We start from the raw sequence: 21,858 nt of genomic DNA, 5'->3' as shown, positions 1-21,858 counted from the left end.
AGCATAGCCACCGAAGAGAAAAAGAAGCACGCTACAAGACCATCAAAATGATGGCACGAAAAAGAAAAAGAAAAGTATGCTGTGGCTAAGATCTTCAAGCATGAATGATAAGATATGGTGATGAGATCTTGGCTTCTTCATACCAAAAATGGTAGAGAAGATATCGGCCAGCAAGGAAGAGATTCTTGGAGGCATGGCTTGTCTTTGATTCTGCTCAACCACCACAGGAAGTAGCTAGAGTGGCGAAGTGATGGAAGAGGCAGAGATTGGAGCAGATGAAGCCATCATCATCATGAAGCATCAAGGGCCAGAAATCCATCTTGGAGAGCAAGCTAAGGATAGAGTGCTCGGATTGATGAAGAGTAATGACCAAGGAAGAACTAGAGGTATTTGCATGTTGGGTTTTGCATGAATTACCTTCTCTTTCTCTGTAGCCGAACCGGTTATATGTGAAGGAAAAGAAGTTGAGCTTGGGTTTTTGGTTCAACTATGGAGGCTTCCCTCTTCTATAAAAAGGGAGAACAGCCACAGTTTGATTCAAGGAGTAAGATTTGAGAGTGTAAGGCACAGAAGTCTCAGAGCTAGCTAAGCTAGCAGTTTTTCTTCTCCTTCAATGTATTCCGTTTAGTATTTTTTCTGTTTAATTTTGTCATGTCGAGTCTCATGGAAAAAAGGCAAACATTGAGGTTTGTATGAAAAAGCCATAGAGCGGAAAAAGGCAGAGAGTGCAAAATTAAAAGAAAAAGCCATAGATGTCTTAGAGTTCCTTTGTTCATCTATGTTGTGTTTCATGATTCTGTGGGAATCCCCTTGTAAGTTGGGTTAGCACTTTACAGTTTGTAATCAAGTTGATTATAGTGAAATTCCATCATGGTTGTGATGGAGACTGGATGTAGGCTGCACTGCACTTAGCAGCCGAACCAGGATATATCTGGGTGTAATCTTCTTTCTCTACTACTTCATTTCTGGTTCTACTACACAGGAGCTAAAACCAAAAATATCTTGTGCCAAGTGACGAGACAAAAATAAAAATTCTCGTGGCTAGGGACGAGATAAAAACAGAAAAGTCTCCTCAAAGTTCAGCAAGTGTTACCAAGACAAAAAAGGGGGCTAAGATTCAACCCCCCCTTCTCTTAGCCACTGAAACCATCACGTGTCATTCTTCCAATGTTGCATGGCAACATTTCCCAATGCATTCTCCATGAAGACACGTGTATAGTCCTCTTCTTTTGTAGTGGCCGAGCCCTTCCTCTTTCAATTGTCCCATCACTTCTCCTACAAAACAAAAGGGATGTGATTAATGAAATGGTGGAAAGTGGCGGCAAAATTTAAAACAAAATGGGATAACTACTTTTTTAAAGTTTTTGTTTGTAACTAAGTAAGTGCTATTCATGACTGCAAACCAACTGTCTATTGAATTGTCCATATACGCAACATTGGTGACACCAAACTTAGTTTGTGGCCATGTGGTGTACAAAGCTTTGTTCAAGGTTCTAAGAGTGACATGATATGAATTACATTCATGTCCTCTTAGTGTGCCTTGAACACCAAACTTGTTCTTCACTATATGTTGCATAAAAGGATTCATTCAAGTATATGTCAGAGTTGAATTAGAATTCATGAACCTTGCATCATTAACTACTTAAAAGCATATAAAACATGGGTTGCCTCCCATGAAGCGCTTCTTTAGCGTCACTAGCTTGACGTTCTGACTTTGTCAGGGTGGTTGGTAATGCTTCAAATCTTCCCCCCTCACAGTAAATCTATCTCCATTGGCATCATCAAGGATCTCCACATGTTCTAAGGAGAGAATCCTGTTGATGGTGAAAACTTTAGGTAGCTGTGATGGGATGGTGGGGAGATGAGGTGGGATAACTGGGAAATAAGCTGAGATCACTTTATCCCCTAGGGAGAAATCCTCTGTAGGGATCTTCTTGTTCCTCCACCCCTTTGGTGCCTTCTTCCTTGTTCCTTTTGACGTTGCCCTGTTCTTTATGACTGATGAGCGGATAATTTATACGCTTTTTGACACTGTTTTTAGTATGTTTTTAGTAGGATCTAGTTACTTTTAGGGATGTTTTCATTAGTTTTTATGTTAAATTCACATTTCTGGACTTTACTATGAGTTTGTGTGTTTTTCTGTGATTTCAGGTATTTTCTGGCTGAAATTGAGGGACTTGAGCTGAAATCAGATTCAGAGGTTGAAGAAGGACTGCTGATGCTGTTGGATTCTGACCTCCCTGCACTCAAAGTGGATTTTCTGGAGCTACAGAACTCGAAATGGCGCGCTTCCAATTGCGTTGGAAAGTAGATAGCCAGGGCTTTCCAGCAATATATAATAGTCTATACTTTGGCCAAGAATAGATGACGTAAACTGGCATTCAACGCCAGCCTTCTACCCAAATCTGGCGTCCAGCGCCGGAAAAGGATCCAAAACCAGAGCTGAACGCCCAAACTGGCACAGAAACTGGCGTTCAACTCCACAAATGGCCTCTGCACGTGAAACACTCAGGCTCAGCCCAAACACACACCAAGTGGGTCCAGGAAGTGGATTTATGCATCAATTACTCACTCATGTAAACCCTAGTGACTAGTTTATTATAAATAGGACCTCTTACTATTGTATTAGACGTCTTTTTGACCATCTCTAGATCCTGGATTGTATTTTGATCCTGTGATCACGTTTTAGGGGGCTGGCCATCTCGGCCATGCCTGGACCTTCACTTATGTATTTTCATACGGTAGAGTTTCTACACTCCATAGATTAAGGTGTGGAGCTCTGCTGTTCCTCAAAGATTAATGCAAAGTACTACTGTTTTCTATTCAATTCATCTTATTTTGCATCTAAGATATCCATTCGCACCCAAGAACGTGATGAAGGTGATGATTATGTGTGACGCTCATCATCCTTCTCCCTTATGAACGCGTGCCTGACAAACACTTCTGTTCTACATGAAATAAGCTAGAATGAATATCTCTTAGATCTCCTAACCAGAATCTTCGTGGCGTAAGCTAGAATGATGGCGGCATTCAAGAGAATCCGGAAAGTCTAAACCTTGTCTGTGGTATTCCGAGTAGGATTCAATGATTGAATGACTGTGACGAGCTTCAAACTCGCGATTGTTGGGCGTTAGTGACAGACGCAAAAGGAGGGTGAATCCTATTCCAGCATGATCGAGAACCGACAGATGAATAGCCGTGCCGTGACAGGGTGCGTGAGCATATTATTCACTGAGAGGAGGGGATGTAGCCACTGACAACGGTGATGCCCTTGCATAAAGCCAGCCATGGAAAGGAGTAAGACTGATTGGATGAAGATAGCAGGAAAGCAGAGGTTCAGAGGAACGAAAAGCATCTCCATTCGCTTATCTGAAATTCCTACCAATGATTTACATAAGTATCTCTATCCTTATTTTATTATATAATATTCGAAAACACCATTATCACTTTATATCTGCCTGACTGAGATTTACAAGGTGACCATAGCTTGCTTCATACCAACAATCTCCGTGGGATTCGACCCTTACTCACGTAAGGTATTACTTGGACGACCCAGTGCACTTGCTGGTTAGTTGTATCGAAGTTGTGACAATTATGTATTGAGATCAGAGCACCAAGTTGCTCACGTTGCCAGGAATAGTTTGAGCCTGGACATCACAATTTCGTGCACCAAGTTTTTGGCGCCGTTGCCGGGGATTTGTTTATTCCTGTTTGGCGCCAAGAATCGTCTGAGTTTTCGGCAAGAGTTGTCAAAGATCCCAATCCCGGCAACAACACCAAGTTTTTGGCGCCGTTGCCGGGGATTGTTTGAGTTTGGACAACTGACGGTTCATCTTGTTGCTCAGATTGGGTAACTTTCTTTTCGTTTTCTTTTCAAAAATCTTTCAAAAATATTTTCAAAAAAATTTCTCTTTTGTTTTCGAAAAAAATAAAAATGTTTTCAAAAATTTATTCAAAATTTTTAAGAATGAATTCTAGTGTTTCATGAAGCATGTGAAGCCTGGCTGGCTGTAAAGCCATGTCTAAATTCTTTTGGACTGAGGCTTCCAACCATCAGCTCTTACACGACTGTAGGGTATGTCAGGCGTGTCATGTCTGAATTACATGCTGAAGCTTGGCTGGCCATTGGCCATGTCTAGTGTTTTGGACCGGAGCTTTCATTGAAAGCTTGGCTGGCTAGTGAGCCATGTCTAATTCCTGGACTGAAGCTTTAGACTAAGAATGCAAGATTCCTGGAATTCATATTAAAAATTTTGGAATCCTTATTTTCCCTTTTTAATAACTTTTCGAAAAAAATCCAAAAAAATTAGAAAATCATAAAAATAAAAAAATTTTGTGTTTCTTATTTGAGTCTTGAGTCATATCATAAGTTTGGTGTCACTTGCATATGCATCTTGCATTTTTTCGAAAATATCATGCATTCATAGTGTTCTTCATGATCTTCAAGTTGTTCTTGGTAAGTCTTCTTGTTTGATCTTGATGATTTTTTGTTTTGTGTCTTTTCATGTTTATCATATGCATTTTTGAATTCTTAGTGCCTAAGCATTAAAGAATTCTAAGTTTGGTGTCTTGCATGTCTTCTTTGCATTAAAAAATTTTTCAAAAATTATGTTCTTGATGTTCATCATGAATTTCATAGTGTTCTTGGTGTTCATCTTGACATTCATAGCATTCTTGCATGCATTCATTGTTTTGATCTAAAAAATTTCATGCATTGCATCTTTTTAGTGTTTTTGTCTCTCATCATAAAAATTTAAAAATAAAAAAAAAAAAATCTTTCCCTTTTTCTCTCATCAAATTCGAAAATTGAGTTGACTTTTTCAAAAATTTTTAAAAATCAAATTGTTTCTCATGAGTCAAATCAAATTTTCAATTTGAAAATCTTATCTTTTTCAAAATCTTTTTCAAAAATCAAATCTTTTTCAAAATTCTTAGTTATTTTCGAAAATTCCAAAAATTTTTTTCAAAAATTTTTTTCTTATTTTTATACCAAATTTTCGAAAATAACATAATCAATTAATGTTTTGATTCAAAAATTTGAAGTTTGTTACTTGCTTGTTAAGAAAGATTCAAACTTTAAGTTCTAGAATCATATCTTGTGATTTCTTATGAATCAAGTCATTAATTGTGATTTTAAAAATTAAATCTTTTTCAAAAACTAATTTCTATCATATCTTTTCAAAAATATCTTCTTATCTTATCTTTTTCAAAAAAAAAAAATATCTTTTCAAAATATCTTTTCTAACTTCCTAACTTCTTATCTTTTCAAAATTTGTTTCAACTAACTAACTAACTTTTTGTTTGTTTCTTAACTTTTTCAAAACTACCTAACTAACTCTCTCTCTCTCTAATTTTCGAAAATATCTTCCCTCTTTTTCAAAAATATCTTTTTAATTAACTAATTATTTTTATTTTTTATTTTTAATTTCAAAAATTTTTGAAAAAAAAAAATACTAACAATTTTCAAAAACCATTTTCAAAAATCACTAACTCCTTTTCAAAAATTTTCGAAAATTCCCTCCCCCATCTCATTCTATTTATTCATTCATATCCTAACATCTCATCTCACCTCTCTTCCATCCTCACAGTTGTGTTTCTTCCATTATATTACATTCTTTATCTCCCCCTTTTCTTCCACTTACAAAGGGATCCCTATACTGTGGTATAAAGGATCTCCATTATTATTATTACTTTTCTGTGCCTTCTTCTTTGTCATATGAGCAGGAGCAAGGATAAGAACACTCTTGTGGAAGCAGATCCAGAACCTGAAAGGACTCTGAAGAGAAAATTAAGAGAAGCTAAAATACAACAATCCAGAGATAACCTTTCAGAAATTTTCGAACAGGAAAAGGAGATGGCAGCCGAAAATAATAATAATGTAAGGAAGATGCTTGGTGACTTTACTGCACCTAATTCCAATTTACATGGAAGAAGCATCTCCATTCCTGCCATTGGAGTAAACAACTTTGAGTTGAAACCTCAATTAGTTTCTCTGATGCAGCAGAACTGCAAGTTTCATGGACTTCCATCTGAAGATCCCTTTCAGTTCTTAATTGAATTCTTGCAGATATGTGATACTGTTAAGACTAATGGAGTAGATCCTGAAGTCTACAGGCTCATGCTTTTCCCTTTTGCTGTAAGAGACAGAGCTAGATTATGGTTGGATTCTCAACCCAAAGACAGCCTGAACTCTTGGGATAAGCTGGTCACGGCTTTCTTAGCCAAGTACTTTCCTCCTCAAAAGCTGAGCAAACTTAGAGCTGATGTTCAAACCTTCAGACAGAAAGAAGGTGAATCCTTCTATGAAGCTTGGGAAAGATACAAACAGTTGACCAAAAAGTATCCTTCTGACATGCTTTCAGAATGGACCATCCTGGATATATTCTATGATGGTTTATCTGAGCTATCAAAGATGTCACTGGACACTTCTACAGGTGGATCCATTCACCTAAAGAAAACGCCTGCAGAAGCTCAAGAACTCATTGACATGGTTGCTAATAACCAGTTCATGTACACTTCTGAAAGGAATCCTGTGAGCAATGGGACGCCTATGAAGAAGGGAGTTCTTGAAGTTGATACTCTGAATGCCATATTGGCTCAGAATAAAATATTGACTCAGCAAGTCAATATGATCTCTCAGACTCTGCATGGAATGCAAGCTGCATCCAACAGTACTCAAGAGGCTTCTCCTGAAGAAGAAGCTTATGATCCTGAGAACCCTACAATAGCAGAGGTAAATTACTTAGGTGAACCTTATGGAAACACCTATAACTCAACATGGAGAAATTATCCAAATTTCTCATGGAAGGATCAAAAGCCCCAAGAAGGCTTTAATAATGGTGGAAAAAACAGGTTTAGCAATAGCAAGCCTTTTCCATCATCAACTCAGCAACAGACAGAGAACTCTGAACAAAATGCTTCTAATTTAGCAAATCTAGTCTCTGATCTATCTAAGGCCACTGTAAGTTTCATGAATGAAACAACGTCTTCCATTAGAAATCTGGAAGCACAAGTGGGCCAGCTAAGTAAAAGGATCACTGAAATCCCTCCTAGTACTCTCCCAAGCAATACAGAAGAGAACCCAAAAGGAGAGTGCAAGGCCATTGACATAAGCGCCATGGCCGAACCTGTGAGGAGAGGAGAGGACGTGAATCCCAAGGAGGAAGACCCCCTGGGACGTCCAGTGGTCAATAAGGAGCTTCCCTCTGAGGAACCAAAGGACTCTGGGGCCCATTTAGAGACCATAGAGATCCCATTGAACCTCCTTATGCCCTTCATGAGCTCTGATGAGTATTCCTCTTCTGAAGAAAATGAGGATGTTACTGAAGAGCAAACTGCCAAGTTTCTTGGTGCAATCATGAAGCTGAATGCCAAATTATTTGGCATTGATACTTGGGAAGTTGAACCTCCCTTGTTCATCAATGAACTAAGTGATCTGGATCAACTGACATTGCCTCAGAAGAGACAAGATCCTGGAAAGTTCATAATACCCTGCACCATAGGCACCATGATCTTTAAAGCTCTGTGTGACCTTGGTTCAGGGATAAACCTCGTGCCCCTCTCTGTAATAGAGAAACTGGGAATCTATGGGGTGCAAGCTGCTAAAATCTCACTGGAGATGGCAGACAGCTCAAGAAAATAGGCTTATGGACAAGTAGAAGATGTATTAGTAAAGGTTGAGGGCCTTTACATACCTACTGATTTCATAGTCCTGGATACTGGAAAGGAAGAGGATGAATCCATCATCCTGGGAAGACCTTTCCTGGCCACAGCAAGAGCTGTGATTGATGTTGACAGAGGTGAAATATTCCTTCAATGGAATGAGAACTCCCTTGTGTTTAAAACTCAAGGATCTCCCTCTGCAACCATGGAGAGGAAGCAGAAAAAGCTTCTCTCCAAGCAGAGTCAACCAGAGCCCCCACAGTCAAACTCTAAGTTTGGTGTTGGAGAGTCTCAACAAAGCTCTGCACATCTGTGAGGCTCCATGAGAGCCCACTGTCAAGCTATTGACATTAAAGAAGCGCTTGTTGGGAGGCAACCCAATGTTTATCTAATTCTTATTTTTATTGTTTTTCATGTTTTCTTAGGTTCATGATCATGTGGAGTCACAAAATAAATATAAAAATTGAAAACGGAATCAAAAACAACAGAAGAAAAATCACACCCTGGAGGAGCATCTGTCTGGCGTTCAGCGCCAGAACAGAGCATGGTTCTGGCGCTGAACGCCCAAAATGGGCAGCTTCTGGGCGCTGAACGCCAGAACAGGCATGGTTCTGGCGTTCAACGCCAGAAATGGCACACAAATGGGCGTTGAACGCCCAAAATGGCCACCAACCTGGCGCTGAACGCCCAGAGTTGGGTACAAAGGCATTTTTACATGCCTAATGGGTGCAGGGATGTAAATCCTTGAACACCTCAGGATCTGTGGACCCCACAGGATCTACTCAGGATCTGTGGACCCACAGGATCCACTCAGGATCTGTGGACCCCACAGGATCCCCACCTACCTCCACTCACTTCTTCTCACCACTCTCTTTCACACAACCCCATAAACACTCTTCCCTAAAAACCCCTCACCAATCACCTCAATCTCTCTTCCCCACTAAACCTTCACCACTCACATCCACCCACTCTTCCCAATAAACCTACCTCATAAACTCCACCTACCTTCAAAATTCAAAACCAATTTCCCACCCAAACCCACCCATATGGCCGAACCAATACCCCACCTCCCTACCCTATATAAAGACCTCCATTCTTCACCAAATTCACATAACACACCCCTCTACACTCCTCTTGGCCGAAACCACATCTCCTTCTCCCTCTCCATATTTCTTCTTCTTCTTCTTCTATTCTTTTGTTTATTGCTCGAGGGCGAGCAATATTCTAAGTTTGGTGTGGTAAAAGCATAGCTTTTTTGTTTTTCCATTACCATTGATGGCATCTAAGACCGGAGAATCCTCTAGAAGAGGGAAAGGGAAGATAAAAGCTTCCACATCCGAGTCATGGGAGATAGAAAGGTTCATCTCCAAAGCCCATCAAGACCACTTCTATGATGTTGTGGCCAAGAAGAAGGTGATCCCTGAGGTCCCTTTTAAACTCAAAAGAAATGAGTATCCGGAGATCCGACATGAAATTCAAAGAAGAGGTTGGGAAGTTCTAACAAATCCCATCCAACAAGTCGGCATCCTAATGGTTCAAGAGTTCTATGCCAATGCATGGATTACCAAGAACCATGATCAAAGTAAGAACCCGGATCCAAAGAACTATGTTACAATGGTTCGGGGGAAATACTTAGATTTTAGCCCGGAGAATGTGAGGTTGGTGTTCAACTTGCCATACATGGAAGAGAACGCACGCCCCTACACAAGGAGAGTCAACTTTGATCAAAGGTTGGACCAAGTCCTTATGGACATATGTGTAGAAGGAGCTCAATGGAAGATTGACTCCAAAGGCAAGCCGGTTCAACTAAGAAAATTGGACCTCAAGCCTATAGCTAGAGGATGGTTGGAGTTTATTCAATGCTCAATCATTCCCACTAGCAACCGGTCTGAAGTTACTATAGACCGGGCCATCATGATCCATAGCAGCATGATTGGAGAAGAGGTGGAAGTTCATGAGATTATACCTCAAGAACTCTACAAGGTGGCTGACAAGTCCTCCACCATGGCAAGGTTAGCCTTTCCTCACCTCATTTGCCACCTATGCAATTCAGCTGGGATTGACATAGAGGGAGATATCCTCATCAAAGAGGACAAGCCCATCACTAAGAAAAAGATGGAGCAAGCAAGAGAGCCCAGTCATGGAGCTCAAGAAGCGCAAGAAGCTCATCACCATGAGATTCCGGAAATGCCTCAAATGCACTTTCCTCCACAAAACTATTGGGAGCAAATCAACACCTCCCTAGAAGAATTAAGTTCCAATATGGGACAACTAAGGGTGGAACATCAAGAGCACTCCATCATGCTTCATGAAATAAGAGAAGATCAAAAAGCAATGAGGGAGGAGCAACAAAGACAAGGAAGAGACATAGAAGAGCTCAAGGACATCATTGGTTCCTCAAGAAGGAAACGCCACCATCACTAAGGTGGATTCATTCCTTGTTCTTATTTCTTCTGTTTTTCGTTTTCTATGTTATGTACTTATCTGTGTTTGTGTCTTCATTACATGATCGTTAGTAGTTAGTAACTTTGTCTTAAAGTTATGAATGTCCTATGAATCCATCACCTCTCTTAAATGAAAAATGTTTTAATTCAAAAGAACAAGAAGTACATGAGTTTCGAATTTATCCTTGAACTTAGCTTAATTATATTGATGTGGTGATAATGCTTCTTGTTTTCTGAATGAATGCTTGAACAGTGCATATGTCTTTTGAAGTTGTTGTTTAAGAATGTTAAATATATTGGCTCTTGAAAGAATGATGACTAGGAGACATGTTATTTGATAATCTGAAAAACCATAAAAATGATTCTTGAAGCAAGAAAAAGCAGCAAAGAACAAAGCTTGCAGAAAAAAAAAAAAGAAAAAAAAAAGAGGCGAAAAAAAAAATAATGGAAAAAAAAATAGAAAGAAAAAGAAAAAGCAAGCAGAAAAAGCCAATAACCCTTAAAACCAAAAGGCAAGGGCAAATAAAAAGGATCCCAAGGCTTTGAGCATCAGTGGATAGGAGGGCCTAAAGGAATAAAATCCTGGTCTAAGCGGCTAAACCAAGCTGTCCCTAACCATGTGCTTGTGGCGTGTAGGTGTCAAGTGAAAACTTGAGACTGAGCGGTTAAAGTCAAGGTCCAAAGCAACAAAAGAGTGTGCTTAAGAACCCTGGACACCTCTAATTGGGGACTCTAGCAAAGCTGAGTCACAATCTGAAAAGGTTCACCCAATTATGTGTCTGTGGCATTTATGTATCCGGTGGTAATACTGGAAAACAAAGTGCTTAGGGCCACGGCCAAGACTCATAAAGAAGCTGTGTTCAAGAATCATCATACTGAACTAGGAGAGTCAATGACACTATTCAAAATCTGAAGTTCCTATAGATGCCAATCATTCTGAACCTCAATGGATAGAGTGAGATGCCAAAACTATTCAAGAGGCAAAAAAAGCTATAAGTCCCGCTCATATGATTGAAGCTCTGTTTCATTGATAGTTTGGAATTTATAGTATATTCTCTTCTTTTTATCCTATTTGATTTTCAGTTGCTTGGGGACAAGCAACAATTTAAGTTTGGTGTTGTGATGAGCGGATAATTTATACGCTTTTTGACACTGTTTTTAGTATGTTTTTAGTAGGATCTAGTTACTTTTAGGGATGTTTTCATTAGTTTTTATGTTAAATTCACATTTCTGGACTTTACTATGAGTTTGTGTGTTTTTCTGTGATTTCAGGTATTTTCTGGCTGAAATTGAGGGACTTGAGCTGAAATCAGATTCAGAGGTTGAAGAAGGACTGCTGATGCTGTTGGATTCTGACCTCCCTGCACTCAAAGTGGATTTTCTGGAGCTACAGAACTCGAAATGGCTCGCTTCCAATTGCGTTGGAAAGTAGAAATCCAGGGCTTTCCAGCAATATATAATAGTCCATACTTTGGCCAAGAATAGACGACGTAAACTGGCGTTCAACGCCAGCCTTCTACCCAAATCTGGCGTCCAGCGCCGGAAAAGGATCCAAAACCAGAGCTGAACGCCCAAACTGGCACAGAAACTGGCGTTCAACTCCACAAATGGCCTCTGCACGTGCAACACTCAGGCTCAGCCCAAACACACACCAAGTGGGCCCAGGAAGTGGATTTATGCATCAATTACTCACTCATGTAAACCCTAGTGACTAGTTTATTATAAATAGGACCTCTTACTATTGTATTAGACGTCTTTTTGACCATCTCTGGATCCTGGATTGTATTTTGATCCTGTGATCACGTTTTAGGGGGCTGGCCATCTCGGCCATGCCTGGACCTTCACTTATGTATTTTCATACGGTAGAGTTTCTACACTCCATAGATTAAGGTGTGGAGCTCTGCTGTTCCTCAAAGATTAATGCAAAGTACTACTGTTTTCTATTCAATTCATCTTATTTCGCTTCTAAGATATCCATTCGCACCCAAGAACGTGATGAAGGTGATGATTATGTGTGACGCTCATCATCCTTCTCCCTTATGAACGCGTGCCTGACAAACACTTCTGTTCTACATGAAATAAGCTAGAATGAATATCTCTTAGATCTCCTAACCAGAATCTTCGTGGCGTAAGCTAGAATGATGGCGGCATTCAAGAGAATCCGGAAAGTCTAAACCTTGTCTGTGGTATTCCGAGTAGGATTCAATGATTGAATGACTGTGACGAGCTTCAAACTCGCGATTGTTGGGCGTTAGTGACAGACGCAAAAGGAGGGTGAATCCTATTCCAGCATGATCGAGAACCGACAGATGAATAGCCGTGCCGTGACAGGGTGCGTGAGCATATTATTCACTGAGAGGAGGGGATGTAGCCACTGACAACGGTGATGCCCTTGCATAAAGCCAGCCATGGAAAGGAGTAAGACTGATTGGATGAAGATAGCAGGAAAGCAGAGGTTCAGAGGAACAAAAAGCATCTCCATTCGCTTATCTGAAATTCCTACCAATGATTTACATAAGTATCTCTATCCTTATTTTATTATATAATATTCGAAAACACCATTATCACTTTATATCTGCCTGACTGATATTTACAAGGTGACCATAGCTTGCTTCATACCAACAATCTCTGTGGGATTCGACCCTTACTCACGTAAGGTATTACTTGGACGACCCAGTGCACTTGCTGGTTAGTTGTATCGAAGTTGTGACAATTATGTATTGAGATCAGAGCACCAAGTTGCTCACGTTGCCAGGAATAGTTTGAGCCTGGACATCACAATTTCGTGCACCAATGACCTCTTCTTTCAAGGTAGTTTTGTTGCTGGTCTCGTATGACTCTAGTGGTTTAGGTTCCTCCTGTTTTTACTTGAGCTGTGACAGCTGCTGATTATCTTGTTCATCAACCAAAGGAATTCCCTGTGCTTCAATGCTTGTTTCTTCCACTAGTGCTTTGTCATGCTCTTTCCTTGGTTCCTTGCTTTCATGATCTGCTTCTTGTGAGGGTTTGAAGACATTGAATGGGAGTTGTACGTCATGTAACCTCAATATTAGCTCTCCTCGCTCCACATCTATGAGTGCTCTGGCTGTAGCTAGGAACGGTCTTCCCAATATGATTGGGTGGACGTGACTATCTTCCATTTCCAATATGACAGAGTCTGTAGGAAGGAAGTAGTTCCCAACCTTTACCAACACGTTTTCAACCACTCCAACTGCTTGTTTTTGAGTTTTATCAGCCAGCCTGATGACTACGTCTGTGGGCATTAGCTCATTGATCTGCAGCTTCTTTATAAGGGATAAAGGCATTAAGTTGACGCTTGCTCCCAGGTCACAGAGTCCTTTGTCAAACATTGTTTCTCCTATGGCACAGGGGATGTGAAAACTCATTGGGTCCTTCCTCTTTGTAGGCAACTCTGGCTGAATGAGAGCACTGCACTCCTTATTCATCACTATTGTTTACCCTCCCTTGAGTGAGCTTTTCCTGGTCAGCAACTCTTTCATATACTTAATGTATGAGGCATTTGTTGAAGAGCCTTGATGAATGGTATGTTCACATGGAGAGATGCAAATATGTCAAAGAACTTTGAGTATATTCTCTTTTCTACACCACCCTTGAGTCTTTGGGGAAAAGGAGCATAGAGCCTCAGCAGCTCCTTTTGTGTAATTTTGGTTTCTTGGTGATCCTCTTCCTGTTTCTCTGCTGATGTGTCTCCAGGTTGTTCTAATGGTTTGTTCGGATTTTCCTCAGTCCCTTTATCACTTGTAGTGACCATCTTGTAGTCTTCCCATCTTACTTTCTTTGCTTCACCTCTCGGGTTTTTCTTTGTGTCACTTGGGAAGCTGTCAGTGGGTTTGAGAATCTTCTCAGAGAGGTATCCCACTTAAAATTCTAGCCTCTGAATGATGTCTCCCTGGTTTTTGAGATTAGCTCACACCTCTTCTTTGAACACCATGTTATCTTGAATCTCTTTGCATATGCCTTCAAGTAAAGTCTCAATGCTTGAGAGTCTGTCCTCGGATGATGGTGAGTTAGAGTCGGAGTGATGAGAAGGGCCATTCAAGCTTTGGTATGGATGTTGAGGTGTGTTGTTAGGTAGGTGCTGATATGATCTCTGTGTGGAATGTTGGTGAGCTGCATTATTGTTGGGGTTGTGACGTCTCTGATCTTGGCCTTGGTCTTGTTGGTTTTCCCACCCAAAGTTTGGGTGGTTCCTCCAACTAGGATTGTAAGTCTTGGAGTATGGATCATGTGCCTGCCTGGGTGAGTTTCCAATGTAGTTGGCTTGCTCCTGATCACCCTCTGCCTCTGCATTCACTCCTTCTTGAGTTGCTGATGAGGTGGTGATTGCTGCTACTTGGTTCCTATCCATCTTCTTGGTAAGGTCAGCCAGCTGCTTGGTAATCAGCTTGTTCTGGGCCAGCAGTGCATCCACGTTGTTTAGCTCCATTACTCCTCTAGTGTTGCCCCTTTCAGAGGCATAGAAGTAGTCATTCTCGGCTATAGTCTCAATGACATCTATGGCTTCTTCAATGGTTTTCTTCTTGCTCAGAGATCCCCCGGATGAGTGGTCTACCGCATTCTTTGATTCATAAGAAAGGCCTTCATAAAAAATGTGTAGATGTACCCATTCATTGAACATATATGGGCACCTTCTTGTCAGATCCTTAAACCTCTCCCATGCTTCATATAGAGTCTCACCATCTTGTTGCCTGAAAGTTTGGACCTCAGCTCTCAACCTGTTGATTCTTTGAGGAGGATAGAATCTTGCCAAGAATTTGTTCACTACATCTTCCCAGGTTGTTAAGCTTTCCTTCGGGAAGGATTCCAGCCATTTAGATGCCTTGTCCTTAATTGAGAAGGGGAATATGAGCAGTCTATAGGTGTCAGGAAGAACACCATTAGACTTCACAGTATCGCATATCCTCAGGAAGGTGGTTAGATGTTGATTGGGGTCTTCTTGGACACCTCCTCCAAACGAACAGTTGTTCTGAACAAGGGTGATGAGCTGTGGTTTAAGTTCAAAGTTATTGGCATCAATGGTTGGCTTTTGGATGCTACTTCCACAGTTTCCTGGGTTTGGATTGATGTAAGATCCCAGAACTCTTCTCTCTTTCCCAGCATGATGCACAGGGCCTTCTCTGCCATGGTCATGAGCTTTTTCTTCATGATGGTTCTCCATATTCTCATCCATGTCTAGTTCAAAATACTCATCTTCTTCCTCCATACCAACTACTCTCTTTCCTGTTGCTTCCCTCCTTAATCTAAGGAAGGTCCTCTCAGGTTCAGAATCAAAAGAAGTTGAAGCCCCACTTCTTCTACCTGTCATACAACCAACAAGGCAAAAGCAAGAAGGGGTAGATGCAGAGAGTATTCTTGTTAGAAATGCTGTTAGTGTGAGTGATGCAATATATCAAAACGTTAGTGGGTTAGTGAACTCAACTGTAAACAACTAAGACAAGGGTAAGGAAAAAATGGAAAACAGCTAAACTGAAAGTGAATTACTCAAATGAAATCAAACAAAGTAAAAAAAATGCTCAATCTAGTTATCCACCAATTTAATCATTGTTGATACAAAATCAATCCCGGGCAACGGCGTCATAAACTTGATGTACGGAAACTTGTCTCTCAACAAATTTCTCTCGGCAAGTATACCGAATTGTCGTTAAGTAAAAACTCACAATAGAGTGAGGTCGAATCCCACAGGGATTGATTGGTCAATCAACTTTAATTAGAGGAATGTTCTAGTTGAGCTAAGCAGAATTTAATGTGAGAGTTGCAGGAAATTAAATGGTGGGAAAGTAAATAGCAGAAAATGTATATACTGGAAATAAAGAGCTGAATGTAAATGGCAGAAAGTAAATTGCAGAATGTTAAATGGGGATTTGGAAAGATGATCATAAAAGTAAATTGCAGAAATTAAAGAGAATGGGTGAGATAGGATATGGGGAGTTCATTGGGCTCAGGAGATGTTGTATTCTCTGGATCAAGTTCATCTTCATCTCTTCCTCAATCAATGCATTCATTGATCTCCTTGGCAATCTTAAGTGATTGAATTCCAATTCCTTGGTAATTCAATCTCTCAAATCTTGATCAGTAGCCAATTCCTTGGTCTAATTGCTCATGAGAAGAGATGAAGTATGGTCAACTGATTATACCACATGTATTTCCAAATCAAAATGTTGGTAGGATTATATGTCACTATATCCATCCAAACCCCAATTTGGTCCAACATGAGAAAGCATTTCTAGCATGATCTCTTCATTCCTCTTCCAAGGTTCCGAAGAGATCCAAGTATGAATAACTTCTTTTCCAAGATAACTACCCAATTGGATGAAGATTGAAAGCTTTCTAGTAAAATCAAGAGAAAAGAAAGAGGAAGGATAATGAAAACTATTATTGATCCATCAAATTACAACAGAGCTCCCTAACCCAATGAAAGGGGTTTAGTTGTTCATAGCTCCAGGAATAGAAAATAAAGATGGAGAATGCATTTTGAAAGTAAAACTACAAGTTGCAGAGAAAGTAAAATTATACAGAGAGTAGTTCTCCCAATCCTCCAAAAGCTCCCTTCTCTAGTTCAAAACTACTCCTATATATACTACTCTTCTGATCTTCTAGTTGGCTCTTCATGTCTTTGGATATGGGCCTTTGGGTCTTGAGTTTGAAGCAGTTTGAAATCTTCAGTGGGCTCAGCTTTACTTGCAGAGAAAGTGTGAAGTAGGCATGGACTTTAGCTAGGATGTTAGTGGCGTTAACGTTTAAGTGAAAATGTGGGTTCGAGAACGTTAGTGACAATCACCTTTTTCACTAACGTTTCTAGCCCAAGATGGTTCACATTAACTTGAACGTTAGTGGCACTAACGTGACCACTAACGTTGCCTCTTAATCCTTTGCGAACGTTATTGGGGTTTACCTTTTTCACTAACGTTGCTCTTAACCCCCTTTTCCCACGTTAGAGTCCACGTTAGTTATAACTAACGTGGCTCTTAACGTGGGCATGCCTTAGCCTCGAGAGCGTTAGTGAGACTTACCTTTGTCACTAACGCTCCAAACACCCTGCTTCCCACGTTAGAGTTCACGTTATTTAGGTTAACGTGACTTCTAACGTGCTAGTGATAGCCATCTCCAACGTTAGTGACAAAGGTGAGTGTCACTAACGTTGGCTCATCATTCCTTTCCTCCACGTTAGCTTCCACGTTAATGCAATTAACGTGGCAACTAACGTGGCTAATAGTGGCTTAGTCCAACGTTAGTGACAAAGGTGAGTGTCACTAACGTTGGCACTTCTTTCCTTCCACGTTAGAGCTCACGTTAGTGTACTTAACGTGACTCTTAATGTGGCTAGGTGTGCCCCCTTTTCCAACGTTAGTGGCATTCACTTTTACTACTAACGTTGGAGCTTTGTTTCTCTTCCACGTTAACGTAGTTAACGTGGCAACTAACGTGGGCTATGATGGCTCACGCAGGCATTATTGGCAATCACTTTTCTCATTAACATTGTAAGCTATCCTCTATTCCACGTTAATTGTCACGTTAGTTAGACTAACGTGGCTATTAACGTGGCATCTTCCTTGCTTCCTTTGTCCTGAAATCAAGCAATTAAAGTGCATTAAAGCTAGGTTCTAACCCATGAGATCATGCATCATTCATCTTATCATTCAATTCATGCATAATTCTCATAAAATCATATAAAATTCACAATGTTTGCTTGAATCAAGATGTAAATGATTATTTACCCAAAACTTGCTTATTTCCTAAGAAAGTGTATGAAACTACCCTAAAATAGTAAAGAAAAGGTTAGTAAAACTGGCCAAAATACCCTGGCATCACAACACCAAACTTAAAGCTTGCTTGTCCCTAAGCAAGTACTGAAACATAAGAATGATGAATGAATGACAAGAGAAATGAATCATTATTTTGGAAGTCATGTCCTTGGTTTTATGGGGTTTCATGCATGGAAACTTAGGTTCATTCCTTTATTGGCTTTCAGACCTTTACCATGCCTTGGAATACTCACTTGACTGCACCCTATGAGACTTTTATTTATTGATCCCTTTTTCTTTTCAGGGTTTGATTGTGTTCTTTAGACTAGGTGCTTTGTAAGGGGGCGACTCTTTAAGATAAGCTTTCAGCCAGCACTCCCGAACCAGTTGGTCCAAGGTGCTGGGTGTTAAGACACTCCTAAGGACTTACTCCCTCAAGTCTCTTTCCCCCATACATTCACACCACAGGCACATGGTTTGTTATTTTTATTCTTGAGACCATGGTGTCCAGCACCTCTTTGGGTTACTAAGTGCTCTGTAGCAAGGGTTACTCTTGATAGTGGACTTTCAGCTGATAATCCCGGGTTAGTTAACCGAAGTTACCAAGTGATAAGGCACCCCTGAGAGCTTATTCATCCAAGTATATCCTTTGCACAGGAGCACCACAGACATATGCCTTAAGATTCAACCCTTGGTGCCTAGCCTTATTTCTTACTCTTTTTCTTTATTTCTCAATTTTCATTTTTATTTTCCTTTTTCTTATTAGGATCTTATTATGTAGCTAGTCTCATGGGGTGTGTTTCAAGCATATGATTCAGGACAGATAGTTGCCTTCCTACCTTGTTGGTGAACCAACTTAGCTAAGTGATTACTACACCACAAGCTTAAGAACTTTAATCCACAACTTGAACATCACTCTGGTCTTTCATAACATCTCTTTTTATTTGACTTCAAAGGACAAGCATACAAGTAAGCAAGGTGAAAATGCAGCAGATAATTTGGCACAGCTAGCATAGACCTAAGCAATGAACTTAAAGGCAGAATTTAAAATCCTAAATTACCATGGAAGCATGTTCTATTTCATACATGATTTTCCTTATTTAAAACATGAAAAAGATGGAACAAAGGGGGAACTCCACCACCTTTTAATCATTGGAGTGCTCATGCTCTCCCTCTTGTTTGTCCTCTTTGTGTCCTTCTTGAGAGCCTGAACCCCCACTTCCCTTGCTTTTTCTAATCAACTTTTTCCAGAAGCCAGCATCTTCCATCTTCTTTTTCAATGTTTTCTTCTGCTGTTTCACCTTCCTTTCCTCTTGTTCTGTTAGATCTTTTTGGACTGTATCATACCTAGGGATTGCAGAGTGCAAATTATGCATATGCCTAGACATATAGTTCAACTTGGCTTGAGTGTTTATGTTGAACTCTTCCCTATGTAGTTGTTGTCCCTCATTGAGCATGCTGAACTCATTGAATGCTTTTGTTTGAGCTAGCTGACGTTGGTTGAGTTCTTGAAGGCGTTTGTCTTGACACTCTTGCCTTTCAGTGACTTGATTGATGGCTTGAGTAAGCTGGGAGTATTGCTCCTGTTGCTACTCTATTTGTTGCTTCTGCCACTCCCTCTGCTGACCCATCCAATTAGAGAGCAGTTCTTCTTGACAATCCATCCTTTGGGCTTGAATGTGCAGTTGTTGTTCTTATCCCTCCATATAACTCCTTGCTAGCTCCTCAATGGCTCCGTGAATGTGATTCAAGTTGATGTTAGTTGGATCATAGTACTCTTCTTGCTGGTATTCTTCTTGATGAGCTCCTTCTCGGTGAGGTCCCTCTTGTGATGTTCTTTTCCTTATTTGAGGCCTTCTTTGTTGTTGGGCAGGTGCCACATAAGTTATTCGTTGTAGCATGACTGACCTTCCAGGGTTCACCCAACTTGGATTGCTGTCCTCGAAGACTACCTTGGCTTTCGTACACAGTCTAAGGATGGTGCTAGGGTACCAAAGTCTAGCACCTGGATCATTCTTCTCGGCTGACTCTTGAATCCCCTCAGCTATAATCTCGTGCACATTGATGCCTCCACCCTTTATTAAGCAATGTACCATAGTAGCTCGAGTAGTGTTAACCTTCTAATTGTTCGCGGCTGGGAGGATAGATCTCCTCACAAGCTCAAACCATCCCTTGGCTTCCGGGATAGGGTCTCCTCTCCTGATGAACCGAGGTCTCCTATCCGAATACCTTTCCCAGTCAGATCCTATAACACACATATCGTTCATAATTTCTTCAAGTTCATCATTGTCGGGGCCATTATTTATTCTTACATGATAGCTGGGCTCATCAAAATGTGGCGATTTCAGCTGAAGAGTCCTTGTTATGGCATTTGGGCTAAAGTCCACCTCTGTTCCTCTCACATAACTTTTGAAGGTGGGGGCCTTGGTTTTGTCTTCTCTGACCACATTTGCATAGAACTCTTTGATGAGGTTTGCATTTATCCTTGCTTCTGGGTTCGTGAGCCTTTGCCAGCCCTTTTGTTCAATCTTCTCTCGAATCTGTGGGCACTCATCCTCGTTAAACTAGAATGTTAACTCAGGCAATATCTTTTTGAGCTTTATCCGTTCGAATTCGAGTTCATGGAATGCAATTTTGAATTTTCCTTCATCGAAAGGGATGCTCTCCAGCGGTTCCTTCCTCTTTTGTCTCCTGGAGCTCGATAACGCCATGAGTAGGAGTTGATCTGTGAAGGTGGGGAGTGTGTCTTTGATGGGTAAAAAAGGGAGTTGGGTGCCGAGAGTGGGAAGTGTAAAGGATGAAAATTGGAATGTGAAAGGGAGTATGGAATAAGAGTCACTTATATAGGGATATGGGGAGTGAATGAAAGGTGTGGATTGATGGAGTGGTTGTGTGATGAACGGATGAGGTTTAGCATAGGATGAGCACAAGGATCATCAACTTTATGAAGGGGGTTGGTTCAGTTTCCGAGCGTGTCATTCTTCCAATGTTGCATGGCAACATTTCCCAATGCATTCCCCATGAAGACACGTGTATAGTCCTCTTCTTTTGTGGTGGCCGAACCCTTCCTCTTTCAATTGTCCCATCACTTTTCCTACAAAATAAAAGGGATGTGATTAATGATATTGTGGAAAGTGGCAGCAAAATTTAAAACAAAATGGGATAGCTACTTTTTTAAAGTTTTTGTTTCTAACTAACTAAGTGCTATTCATGACTGCAAACCAACTGTCTATTGAATTGTCCATGTATGCAACATTGGTGACACCAAACTTAGTTTGTGGCCATGTGGTGTACAAAGTTTTGTTCAAGGTTCTAAGAGTGACATGATATGAATTGAATTCATGTTCTCTTAGTGTGCCTTGAACACCAAACCTGTTCTTCACTATATGTTGCATAAAAGGATTCATTTAAGTATATGTCAGAGTTGAATTGGAATTCATGAACCTTGCATCATTAACTACTTAAAAGCATATAAAACATGGGTTGCCTCCCATGAAGCGCTTCTTTAGCTTCACTAGCTTGACGTTCTGACTTTGTCAGGGTGGTTGGTAATGCTTCAAAGCTTCCCCCCTCGCAGTAAATCTATCTCCATTGGCTTTATCAAGGATCTCCACATGTTCTAAGGAGAGAATCCTGTTGATGGTGAAAACTTTAGGTAGCTGAGATGGGATGGTGGGGAGATGAGGTGGGATAACTGGGAAATAAGCTTAGATCACTTTATCCCTTGGGGAGAAATCCTCTGTAGGGATCTTCTTGTTCCTCCACCCCCTTGTGGTGCCTTCTTCTTTGTTTCTTTTGACATTGCCGTATTCTTTGTGACCTCTTCTTTCAAGGAAATTTTGTTGCTGGTCTCTCATGACTCTGGTGGTTTTGGTTCCTCCTGATTTTCCTTATGTTGTGATAGCTGCTGATTATCTTGTTCATCAACCAAAGGAATTCCCTGTGCTTCAATGCTTGTTTCTTCCACCAGTGCTTTGTCGTGCTCTTTC

General features: G+C 40.5%; 2 non-coding genes across 2 annotated transcripts; one reads left to right on the top strand and one right to left on the bottom strand.

The window, feature by feature from the left end:
- Positions 1-6,250: 6,250 nt before the first annotated feature.
- LOC148571429 (small nucleolar RNA R71) lies at positions 6,251-6,358 on the bottom strand. Its single transcript, XR_015908473.1, has one exon. It is a non-coding gene; the product is annotated as a small nucleolar RNA R71 (small nucleolar RNA).
- Positions 6,359-14,740: 8,382 nt separating this feature from the next.
- On the top strand, positions 14,741-14,844 carry LOC148571428 (small nucleolar RNA R71). The gene has a single exon (XR_015908368.1). It is a non-coding gene; the product is annotated as a small nucleolar RNA R71 (small nucleolar RNA).
- The last annotated feature ends 7,014 nt before the right edge of the window (positions 14,845-21,858 follow it).

This window comes from Arachis ipaensis, chromosome B3 (assembly GCF_059453495.1).
Source record: "Arachis ipaensis isolate K30076 ecotype BB chromosome B3, ASM5945349v1, whole genome shotgun sequence".
In the NCBI taxonomy this organism is placed as follows: Eukaryota; Viridiplantae; Streptophyta; class Magnoliopsida; order Fabales; family Fabaceae; genus Arachis; species Arachis ipaensis.
The sequence above is the reverse complement of the archived record's forward strand: the minus strand, read 5'-3'. Positions and strand labels throughout refer to the sequence as shown.